This window comes from Drosophila willistoni (assembly GCF_018902025.1).
Source record: "Drosophila willistoni isolate 14030-0811.24 chromosome 2R unlocalized genomic scaffold, UCI_dwil_1.1 Seg167, whole genome shotgun sequence".
Lineage (NCBI taxonomy): Eukaryota > Metazoa > Arthropoda > Insecta > Diptera > Drosophilidae > Drosophila > Drosophila willistoni.
This window is the reverse complement of record NW_025814050.1, coordinates 1,576,828-1,589,180: the sequence shown is the minus strand read 5'-3', so window position 1 is coordinate 1,589,180 and position 12,353 is coordinate 1,576,828. Positions and strand designations below refer to the sequence as shown.

At 38.0% G+C, this 12,353-nt stretch overlaps 3 long non-coding RNA genes across 3 annotated transcripts; all 3 read left to right on the top strand.

Annotated features, from left to right (window-relative positions):
• Positions 1-1,712: 1,712 nt before the first annotated feature.
• Positions 1,713-3,243, top strand: LOC124460217. The gene is made up of 3 exons (XR_006954152.1): positions 1,713-2,185; positions 2,250-2,654; positions 2,712-3,243. It is a non-coding gene; the product is annotated as an uncharacterized LOC124460217 (long non-coding RNA).
• A 1,986-nt stretch (positions 3,244-5,229) lies between these two features.
• On the top strand, positions 5,230-6,799 carry LOC124460219. Its single transcript, XR_006954153.1, has 3 exons — positions 5,230-5,741; positions 5,806-6,210; positions 6,268-6,799. It is a non-coding gene; the product is annotated as an uncharacterized LOC124460219 (long non-coding RNA).
• Positions 6,800-8,784: 1,985 nt separating this feature from the next.
• LOC111518838 lies at positions 8,785-10,354 on the top strand. Its single transcript, XR_002724106.2, has 3 exons — positions 8,785-9,296; positions 9,361-9,765; positions 9,823-10,354. It is a non-coding gene; the product is annotated as an uncharacterized LOC111518838 (long non-coding RNA).
• Positions 10,355-12,353: the final 1,999 nt, after the last annotated feature.

Here is a 12,353-nt window from a genome sequence, read left to right as displayed (position 1 = left end):
CCCCATGAAATTTACTAATATGATAGTTTTGGATATAAAGCATCAGCATCGTTTCAAACAGATCGGATAAACACAAGTTACAGTCAATATAATCGGCTCTAATAGAAATGGAAATGGTATTTGGAAGGTTTTGTCTGTGCATTGATGATACAGAAAAAGAGTTTGGAACATGTAAAAATATTATGGCCAAGGACTGGAAGGGTATATAATTCGGCACAGCCGAAGTTAGCTTTTTTGATATTTGTTTTTAACATACATAGTTCGCAAATGACAGTTGATCGTTTTTTCTTATATGCTCTGCTTCGTATCATAACCGAAAAGATTGTCCAGAAACGATCTCTCTCTGAGCGGCTCTCTTTGTTTTGTTTTGAATTGGTTTTTGTCAAGCGCTTTGCATTGACTCATTCGTGCGATGCCCTCAAATGAGTGTCGCGTACAGAGCAAGACAATCGTCTTGCTTCGTTCACACAAAGAGTTTCAACAAAAGACAGTTTGACTAAAAAACTCAACAGAAATGATCTTTGCCTTTCGTGTGCATGTAAATACATACATACATATACATAAATGTAAAAAAAAGAACGCTTCAACCGCGTGTGTTTACCCATACATACGCAAAAGACAATTTGCTTCATTTAACTCAAGCAATCGATCATTGTTTGACTTGAGCGAAACGAAAACAGAAATAACTGTCTCGATCAGAGCGCGAGCGAGCTAAGTCAGTCGCGGCAAAAACAGTTTCTGTCTGAGTTTTTTTTATTGTGTGAGTGAAAGACACTTATTTGCGAGCTATGGCTTTTAGCAATGTTCAAAAAAATTTCAGAATCGAACCACATAGGGAGTGCCCACTGTCAAAAGAGGAAACAATATTTTTCCCATGATGCTCCATTTGGTCGCTGTTGAGATTCTTCAACAAGACCTCGTCGTCCCTGTTCTGGAATATATCGCGTAAGGTTTTCGCAATGACTTTTATAAAAGCCCAAACCAGACCCATATTAGACACGTTTACGGAGCAACATTCTTCTCGAAAATTTTTTAATTGCTCAAAGTAGCTCTCTTTGTGGAAGGATGTTTTCATTATCTCTTGGACGGTGTCAATGCAAAACAAATCGTTCTTATTGGCAAACTTTGCCAAAAGATGTGTCGCAGAGATCTTTTGTATCGTCCATGGCGCTTATATTCATGCGCGCCCGATCTGACACAATGGCGACCACATTGCGTCGTACATCCGGTGGTATTTCCTCCAGTACATCAAGAATACTCTCTGCAGTTTCCCCCGCATTGATCATCTGAGGAAAACGCCAAATGAATAAATTTTTGACACCACTATATCTGATTGTACTTACATATTCGCCGGATTCCTTCTTCGGAAAGGTGCTCCGCGCATATAGCAGTACCTGGTCCTCAGTGTCCAGCTCAAACCTCTCGAAGAACATGGGCTTTACCTCTTTGCTCACGTTCCCGAGGCCGGGGAAAAAAATCAAATTGAATTTAAAATTTTAAAAAGTAATTAAATCCTCCATTGTTAGCGCTTCTGTTCGTTTTGTTTATCGATATACAATATTATTGGCGCATCAAGCTTGGCGTCTGTTTAGTTTAACGATATCGATATACATACATACATACAGGGTGGGCCAAAAGAGGTCTTTTTTTTAAATAATAATAAAAAAGAATGTTTAGAATTGAGAATTTCATTGGTGAAACATTTGCATTATTTAGAATAAAAAAAAAATGTGACAATATCGGATGACTCCTTTTGGCCCACCCTGTATTATTGGCGCAAAAGTACGTTAAGTATTCGATATTGTTATCGAAATCTAAACAAAAAACGGAAAAACACAGACATCAAACCCAAACCAGAAACCAAACGCAAAGCAAACCAAAATGCCTTTGTGTCAATTTTGCGATTACGAGTCCGTGAGACTCTCCAACATAAAGCGCCACATCGCCAAAAAACACCAAACTAACATATTAGTAAATTTGAGGACAGCGACAGCGAGTCCGACTCAGAGTCCGACTCTGAGCTTAACTTTCGCGCCCTGCCAGAAAAGCAGCAAGGTGCTTATCTGGCTCAAAAAGGGCTAACTTGGCGTTAACGGCCAAATAAGAAGAGAGTCTTTTTGGAAAGACTGGGTCCTGTCAACGACCCCGAGGAGCTTTTGAAGAAGCACCCAATTTGCCTCTTCACGTAAGTTTTTAATTTATCAATAATTTAAAATTACAAATATACAATCATAAATTGTATATTTCAGGTTGTTTTTAGTCTGTTTGTAGACAAGGAGGCTTCAGAAACGTGACTTCTTGGCCTATGGTGGCTATGATGGCTGGGGTCTCGTATTCCACGGAAATCCTGCAAAACATTTACTCCACTGTTTTGCTGGAATTCCAGACAAAGGAATACGAGCGGATTGACGAATTAAAGTCCCTGCGTATCCCGGATTGGTTCGACAACGGCCAATTCATCGGATACCGAAACTTTAACGTCCACTTCCCCGAAAGACGCAAAGCCCAGCCGTCGTTAAGAAGATTTTGGACAAAATATACCAAAAATATTTTGTTCCAAGCCAAGAGTCTGGATCCCTATTCTGGGTGAAGGACTCTTGGGTGGCGGCCACCAATGGCAGCAGGGGCCATAACTGATGCTATGGTTGAAATCGGTATGTATAGGATTTAACTTGCTTTTAACCAATTATAATTTATCGTTTCCAAAACAGCCAAACAGACGCCAAACTGAAGACCTGGCCCAGAGAAGGAGGAGGCGTCTTCAAAGGTCCCGCCTTGACGTTTTTTGCCGGAAAAGGGAAGTATTTTGGAGTACAACAATGCAATTTGTGGTCCTAAATTTATTTTTTTATTTTTTATTTTTTCTTTATTTTCAGTTCTATTTCGCATTGTCCCTTTGCTTGTTCGCGAAAAAAGGAAGTATCTGTATTTAGATTTATAATTTATGATCTAAATATAATTTCCTTTATTTTCAGCTGAATTGAGGTCAGGATAGCATCATCGTGTCACAAAAGTATTTGGAATACTCAATAAATCAAATTTAAGATTATCTTTTTTCGCTTTATTTTGAGTTTCATTTATGATGATGAAAAAGGACAATCTACATACATTTAAAAGTTTCCTAAAATAAGTTGCAATAAGTTAAGCTTAATTGTACATAAAAACAAACAAACTAAGTATACTGTACTATAATTTGTACCAATTAATGTATTAACACTCACACATAATTAATAAAATATCACAATTTCGTTCGAAATGTATCATATTTTTATACCCTTGCAGAGGGTATTATAAAATTGGTCAGATGTTTGTAACGCACAGAAGGAGACGTTTCCGACCCCATAAAGTATAAATATTCTTGATCAGCATAAGAAGCTGAGTCGATATAGCCATGTCCGTCTGTGCTGATCAACTTCACGCTGCCATCTCAAGAGCTATCGGGATGAAACTTGATACTTAAAGCCCGGAGTAGATAAAGTATGAAAATTGTCAGGATCGGACCACTATACCATATAGCTCTAGAAGAAACATTTTCATAAAAATTGTATTATCCCCATGAAATTTACTAATATGATAGTTTTGGATATAAAGCATCAGCATCGTTTCAAACAGATCGGATAAACACAAGTTACAGTCAATATAATCGGCTCTAATAGAAATGGAAATGGTATTTGGAAGGTTTTGTCTGTGCATTGATGATACAGAAAAAGAGTTTGGAGCATGTAAAAATATTATGGCCAAGGACTGGAAGGGTATATAATTCGGCACAGCCGAAGTTAGCTTTTTTGATATTTGTTTTTAACATACATAGTTCGCAAATGACAGTTGATCGTTTTTTCTTATATGCTCTGCTTCGTATCATAACCGAAAAGATTGTCCAGAAACGATCTCTCTCTGAGCGGCTCTCTTTGTTTTGTTTTGAATTGGTTTTTGTCAAGCGCTTTGCATTGACTCATTCGTGCGATGCCCTCAAATGAGTGTCGCGTACAGAGCAAGACAATCGTCTTGCTTCGTTCACACAAAGAGTTTCAACAAAAGACAGTTTGACTAAAAAACTCAACAGAAATGATCTTTGCCTTTCGTGTGCATGTAAATACATACATACATATACATAAATGTAAAAAAAAGAACGCTTCAACCGAGTGTGTTTACCCATATATACGCAAAAGACAATTTGCTTCATTTAACTCAAGCAATCGATCATTGTTTGACTTGAGCGAAACGAAAACAGAAATAACTGTCTCGATCAGAGCGCGAGCGAGCTAAGTCAGTCGCGGCAAAAACAGTTTCTGTCTGAGTTTTTTTTATTGTGTGAGTGAAAGACACTTATTTGCGAGCTATGGTTTTTAGCAATGTTCAAAAAAATTTCAGAATCGAACCACATAGGGAGTGCCCACTGTCAAAAGAGGAAACAATATTTTTCCCATGATGCTCCATTTGGTCGCTGTTGAGATTCTTCAACAAGACCTCGTCGTCCCTGTTCTGGAATATATCGCGTAAGGTTTTCGCAATGACTTTTATAAAAGCCCAAACCAGACCCATATTAGACACGTTTACGGAGCAACATTCTTCTCGAAAATTTTTTAATTGCTCAAAGTAGCTCTCTTTGTGGAAGGATGTTTTCATTATCTCTTGGACGGTGTCAATGCAAAACAAATCGTTCTTATTGGCAAACTTTGCCAAAAGATGTGTCGCAGAGATCTTTTGTATCTTCCATGGCGCTTATATTCATGCGCGCCCGATCTGACACAATGGCGACCACATTGCGTCGTACATCCGGTGGTATTTCCTCCAGTACATCAAGAATACTCTCTGCAGTTTCCCCCGCATTGATCATCTGAGGAAAACGCCAAATGAATAAATTTTTGACACCACTATATCTGATTGTACTTACATATTCGCCGGATTCCTTCTTCGGAAAGGTGCTCCGCGCATATAGCAGTACCTGGTCCTCAGTGTCCAGCTCAAACCTCTCGAAGAACATGGGCTTTACCTCTTTGCTCACGTTCCCGAGGCCGGGGAAAAAAATCAAATTGAATTTAAAATTTTAAAAAGTAATTAAATCCTCCATTGTTAGCGCTTCTGTTCGTTTTGTTTATCGATATACAATATTATTGGCGCATCAAGCTTGGCGTCTGTTTAGTTTAACGATATCGATATACATACATACATACAGGGTGGGCCAAAAGAGGTCTTTTTTTTAAATAATAATAAAAAAGAATGTTTATATAAACCTTGAGAATTTCATTGGTGAAACATTTGCATTATTTAGAATAAAAAAAAAATGTGACAATATCGGATGACTCCTTTTGGCCCACCCTGTATTATTGGCGCAAAAGTACGTTAAGTATTCGATATTGTTATCGAAATCTAAACAAAAAACGGAAAAACACAGACATCAAACCCAAACCAGAAACCAAACGCAAAGCAAACCAAAATGCCTTTGTGTCAATTTTGCGATTACGAGTCCGTGAGACTCTCCAACATAAAGCGCCACATCGCCAAAAAACACCAAACTAACATATTAGTAAATTTGAGGACAGCGACAGCGAGTCCGACTCAGAGTCCGACTCTGAGCTTAACTTTCGCGCCCTGCCAGAAAAGCAGCAAGGTGCTTATCTGGCTCAAAAAGGGCTAACTTGGCGTTAACGGCCAAATAAGAAGAGAGTCTTTTTGGAAAGACTGGGTCCTGTCAACGACCCCGAGGAGCTTTTGAAGAAGCACCCAATTTGCCTCTTCACGTAAGTTTTTAATTTATCAATAATTTAAAATTACAAATATACAATCATAAATTGTATATTTCAGGTTGTTTTTAGTCTGTTTGTAGACAAGGAGGCTTCAGAAACGTGACTTCTTGGCCTATGGTGGCTATGATGGCTGGGGTCTCGTATTCCACGGAAATCCTGCAAAACATTTACTCCACTGTTTTGCTGGAATTCCAGACAAAGGAATACGAGCGGATTGACGAATTAAAGTCCCTGCGTATCCCGGATTGGTTCGACAACGACCAATTCATCGGATACCGAAACTTTAACGTCCACTTCCCCGAAAGACGCAAAGCCCAGCCGTCGTTAAGAAGATTTTGGACAAAATATACCAAAAATATTTTGTTCCAAGCCAAGAGTCTGGATCCCTATTCTGGGTGAAGGACTCTTGGGTGGCGGCCACCAATGGCAGCAGGGGCCATATCTGATGCTATGGTTGAAATCGGTATGTATAGGATTTAACTTGCTTTTAACCAATTATAATTTATCGTTTCCAAAACAGCCAAACAGACGCCAAACTGAAGACCTGGCCCAGAGAAGGAGGAGGCGTCTTCAAAGGTCCCGCCTTGACGTTTTTTGCCGGAAAAGGGAAGTATTTTGGAGTACAACAATGCAATTTGTGGTCATAAATTTATTTTTTTATTTTTTATTTTTTCTTTATTTTCAGTTCTATTTCGCATTGTCCCTTTGCTTGTTCGCGAAAAAAGGAAGTATCTGTATTTAGATTTATAATTTATGATCTAAATATAATTTCCTTTATTTTCAGCTGAATTGAGGTCAGGATAGCATCATCGTGTCACAAAAGTATTTGGAATACTCAATAAATCAAATTTAAGATTATCTTTTTTCGCTTTATTTTGAGTTACATTTATGATGATGAAAAAGGACAATCTACATACATTTAAAAGTTTCCTAAAATAAGTTGCAATAAGTTAAGCTTAATTGTACATAAAAACAAACAAACTAAGTATACTGTACTATAATTTGTACCAATTAATGTATTAACACTCACACATAATTAATAAAATATCACAATTTCGTTCGAAATGTATCATATTTTTATACCCTTGCAGAGGGTATTATAAAATTGGTCAGATGTTTGTAACGCACAGAAGGAGACGTTTCCGACCCCATAAAGTATAAATATTCTTGATCAGCATAAGAAGCTGAGTCGATATAGCCATGTCCGTCTGTGCTGATCAACTTCACGCTGCCATCTCAAGAGCTATCGGGATGAAACTTGATACTTAAAGCCCGGAGTAGATAAAGTATGAAAATTGTCAGGATCGGACCACTATACCATATAGCTCTAGAAGAAACATTTTCATAAAAATTGTATTATCCCATGAAATTTACTAATATGATAGTTTTGGATATAAAGCATCAGCATCGTTTCAAACAGATCGGATAAACACAAGTTACAGTCAATATAATCGGCTCTAATAGAAATGGAAATGGTATTTGGAAGGTTTTGTCTGTGCATTGATGATACAGAAAAAGAGTTTGGAGCATGTAAAAATATTATGGCCAAGGACTGGAAGGGTATATAATTCGGCACAGCCGAAGTTAGCTTTTTTGATATTTGTTTTTAACATACATAGTTCGCAAATGACAGTTGATCGTTTTTTCTTATATGCTCTGCTTCGTATCATAACCGAAAAGATTGTCCAGAAACGATCTCTCTCTGAGCGGCTCTCTTTGTTTTGTTTTGAATTGGTTTTTGTCAAGCGCTTTGCATTGACTCATTCGTGCGATGCCCTCAAATGAGTGTCGCGTACAGAGCAAGACAATCGTCTTGCTTCGTTCACACAAAGAGTTTCAACAAAAGACAGTTTGACTAAAAAACTCAACAGAAATGATCTTTGCCTTTCGTGTGCATGTAAATACATACATACATATACATAAATGTAAAAAAAAGAACGCTTCAACCGCGTGTGTTTACCCATACATACGCAAAAGACAATTTGCTTCATTTAACTCAAGCAATCGATCATTGTTTGACTTGAGCGAAACGAAAACAGAAACAACTGTCTCGATCAGAGCGCGAGCGAGCTAAGTCAGTCGCGGCAAAAACAGTTTCTGTCTGAGTTTTTTTTATTGTGTGAGTGAAAGACACTTATTTGCGAGCTATGGTTTTTAGCAATGTTCAAAAAAATTTCAGAATCGAACCACATAGGGAGTGCCCACTGTCAAAAGAGGAAACAATATTTTTCCCATGATGCTCCATTTGGTCGCTGTTGAGATTCTTCAACAAGACCTCGTCGTCCCTGTTCTGGAATATATCGCGTAAGGTTTTCGCAATGACTTTTATAAAAGCCCAAACCAGACCCATATTAGACACGTTTACGGAGCAACATTCTTCTCGAAAATTTTTTAATTGCTCAAAGTAGCTCTCTTTGTGGAAGGATGTTTTCATTATCTCTTGGACGGTGTCAATGCAAAACAAATCGTTCTTATTGGCAAACTTTGCCAAAAGATGTGTCGCAGAGATCTTTTGTATCTTCCATGGCGCTTATATTCATGCGCGCCCGATCTGACACAATGGCGACCACATTGCGTCGTACATCCGGTGGTATTTCCTCCAGTACATCAAGAATACTCTCTGCAGTTTCCCCCGCATTGATCATCTGAGGAAAACGCCAAATGAATAAATTTTTGACACCACTATATCTGATTGTACTTACATATTCGCCGGATTCCTTCTTCGGAAAGGTGCTCCGCGCATATAGCAGTACCTGGTCCTCAGTGTCCAGCTCAAACCTCTCGAAGAACATGGGCTTTACCTCTTTGCTCACGTTCCCGAGGCCGGGGAAAAAAATCAAATTGAATTTAAAATTTTAAAAAGTAATTAAATCCTCCATTGTTAGCGCTTCTGTTCGTTTTGTTTATCGATATACAATATTATTGGCGCATCAAGCTTGGCGTCTGTTTAGTTTAACGATATCGATATACATACATACATACAGGGTGGGCCAAAAGAGGTCTTTTTTTTAAATAATAATAAAAAAGAATGTTTATATAAACCTTGAGAATTTCATTGGTGAAACATTTGCATTATTTAGAATAAAAAAAAAATGTGACAATATCGGATGACTCCTTTTGGCCCACCCTGTATTATTGGCGCAAAAGTACGTTAAGTATTCGATATTGTTATCGAAATCTAAACAAAAAACGGAAAAACACAGACATCAAACCCAAACCAGAAACCAAACGCAAAGAAAACCAAAATGCCTTTGTGTCAATTTTGCGATTACGAGTCCGTGAGACTCTCCAACATAAAGCGCCACATCGCCAAAAAACACCAAACTAACATATTAGTAAATTTGAGGACAGCGACAGCGAGTCCGACTCAGAGTCCGACTCTGAGCTTAACTTTCGCGCCCTGCCAGAAAAGCAGCAAGGTGCTTATCTGGCTCAAAAAGGGCTAACTTGGCGTTAACGGCCAAATAAGAAGAGAGTCTTTTTGGAAAGACTGGGTCCTGTCAACGACCCCGAGGAGCTTTTGAAGAAGCACCCAATTTGCCTCTTCACGTAAGTTTTTAATTTATCAATAATTTAAAATTACAAATATACAATCATAAATTGTATATTTCAGGTTGTTTTTAGTCTGTTTGTAGACAAGGAGGCTTCAGAAACGTGACTTCTTGGCCTATGGTGGCTATGATGGCTGGGGTCTCGTATTCCACGGAAATCCTGCAAAACATTTACTCCACTGTTTTGCTGGAATTCCAGACAAAGGAATACGAGCGGATTGACGAATTAAAGTCCCTGCGTATCCCGGATTGGTTCGACAACGACCAATTCATCGGATACCGAAACTTTAACGTCCACTTCCCCGAAAGACGCAAAGCCCAGCCGTCGTTAAGAAGATTTTGGACAAAATATACCAAAAATATTTTGTTCCAAGCCAAGAGTCTGGATCCCTATTCTGGGTGAAGGACTCTTGGGTGGCGGCCACCAATGGCAGCAGGGGCCATATCTGATGCTATGGTTGAAATCGGTATGTATAGGATTTAACTTGCTTTTAACCAATTATAATTTATCGTTTCCAAAACAGCCAAACAGACGCCAAACTGAAGACCTGGCCCAGAGAAGGAGGAGGCGTCTTCAAAGGTCCCGCCTTGACGTTTTTTGCCGGAAAAGGGAAGTATTTTGGAGTACAACAATGCAATTTGTGGTCATAAATTTATTTTTTTATTTTTTATTTTTTCTTTATTTTCAGTTCTATTTCGCATTGTCCCTTTGCTTGTTCGCGAAAAAAGGAAGTATCTGTATTTAGATTTATAATTTATGATCTAAATATAATTTCCTTTATTTTCAGCTGAATTGAGGTCAGGATAGCATCATCGTGTCACAAAAGTATTTGGAATACTCAATAAATCAAATTTAAGATTATCTTTTTTCGCTTTATTTTGAGTTACATTTATGATGATGAAAAAGGACAATCTACATACATTTAAAAGTTTCCTAAAATAAGTTGCAATAAGTTAAGCTTAATTGTACATAAAAACAAACAAACTAAGTATACTGTACTATAATTTGTACCAATTAATGTATTAACACTCACACATAATTAATAAAATATCACAATTTCGTTCGAAATGTATCATATTTTTATACCCTTGCAGAGGGTATTATAAAATTGGTCAGATGTTTGTAACGCACAGAAGGAGACGTTTCCGACCCCATAAAGTATAAATATTCTTGATCAGCATAAGAAGCTGAGTCGATATAGCCATGTCCGTCTGTGCTGATCAACTTCACGCTGCCATCTCAAGAGCTATCGGGATGAAACTTGATACTTAAAGCCCGGAGTAGATAAAGTATGAAAATTGTCAGGATCGGACCACTATACCATATAGCTCTAGAAGAAACATTTTCATAAAAATTGGATTATCCCCATGAAATTTACTAATATGATAGTTTTGGATATAAAGCATCAGCATCGTTTCAAACAGATCGGATAAACACAAGTTACAGTCAATATAATCGGCTCTAATAGAAATGGAAATGGTATTTGGAAGGTTTTGTCTGTGCATTGATGATACAGAAAAAGAGTTTGGAACATGTAAAAATATTATGGCCAAGGACTGGAAGGGTATATAATTCGGCACAGCCGAAGTTAGCTTTTTTGATATTTGTTTTTAACATACATAGTTCGCAAATGACAGTTGATCGTTTTTTCTTATATGCTCTGCTTCGTATCATAACCGAAAAGATTGTCCAGAAACGATCTCTCTCTGAGCGGCTCTCTTTGTTTTGTTTTGAATTGGTTTTTGTCAAGCGCTTTGCATTGACTCATTCGTGCGATGCCCTCAAATGAGTGTCGCGTACAGAGCAAGACAATCGTCTTGCTTCGTTCACACAAAGAGTTTCAACAAAAGACAGTTTGACTAAAAAACTCAACAGAAATGATCTTTGCCTTTCGTGTGCATGTAAATACATACATACATATACATAAATGTAAAAAAAGAACGCTTCAACCGCGTGTGTTTACCCATACATACGCAAAAGACAATTTGCTTCATTTAACTCAAGCAATCGATCATTGTTTGACTTGAGCGAAACGAAAACAGAAACAACTGTCTCGATCAGAGCGCGAGCGAGCTAAGTCAGTCGCGGCAAAAACAGTTTCTGTCTGAGTTTTTTTTATTGTGTGAGTGAAAGACACTTATTTGCGAGCTATGGTTTTTAGCAATGTTCAAAAAAATTTCAGAATCGAACCACATAGGGAGTGCCCACTGTCAAAAGAGGAAACAATATTTTTCCCATGATGCTCCATTTGGTCGCTGTTGAGATTCTTCAACAAGACCTCGTCGTCCCTGTTCTGGAATATATCGCGTAAGGTTTTCGCAATGACTTTTATAAAAGCCCAAACCAGACCCATATTAGACACGTTTACGGAGCAACATTCTTCTCGAAAATTTTTTAATTGCTCAAAGTAGCTCTCTTTGTGGAAGGATGTTTTCATTATCTCTTGGACGGTGTCAATGCAAAACAAATCGTTCTTATTGGCAAACTTTGCCAAAAGATGTGTCGCAGAGATCTTTTGTATCTTCCATGGCGCTTATATTCATGCGCGCCCGATCTGACACAATGGCGACCACATTGCGTCGTACATCCGGTGGTATTTCCTCCAGTACATCAAGAATACTCTCTGCAGTTTCCCCCGCATTGATCATCTGAGGAAAACGCCAAATGAATAAATTTTTGACACCACTATATCTGATTGTACTTACATATTCGCCGGATTCCTTCTTCGGAAAGGTGCTCCGCGCATATAGCAGTACCTGGTCCTCAGTGTCCAGCTCAAACCTCTCGAAGAACATGGGCTTTACCTCTTTGCTCACGTTCCCGAGGCCGGGGAAAAAAATCAAATTGAATTTAAAATTTTAAAAAGTAATTAAATCCTCCATTGTTAGCGCTTCTGTTCGTTTTGTTTATCGATATACAATATTATTGGCGCATCAAGCTTGGCGTCTGTTTAGTTTAACGATATCGATATACATACATACATACAGGGTGGGCCAAAAGAGGTCTTTTTTTTAAATAATAATAAAAAAGAATGTTTATTTAAACCTTGAGAAT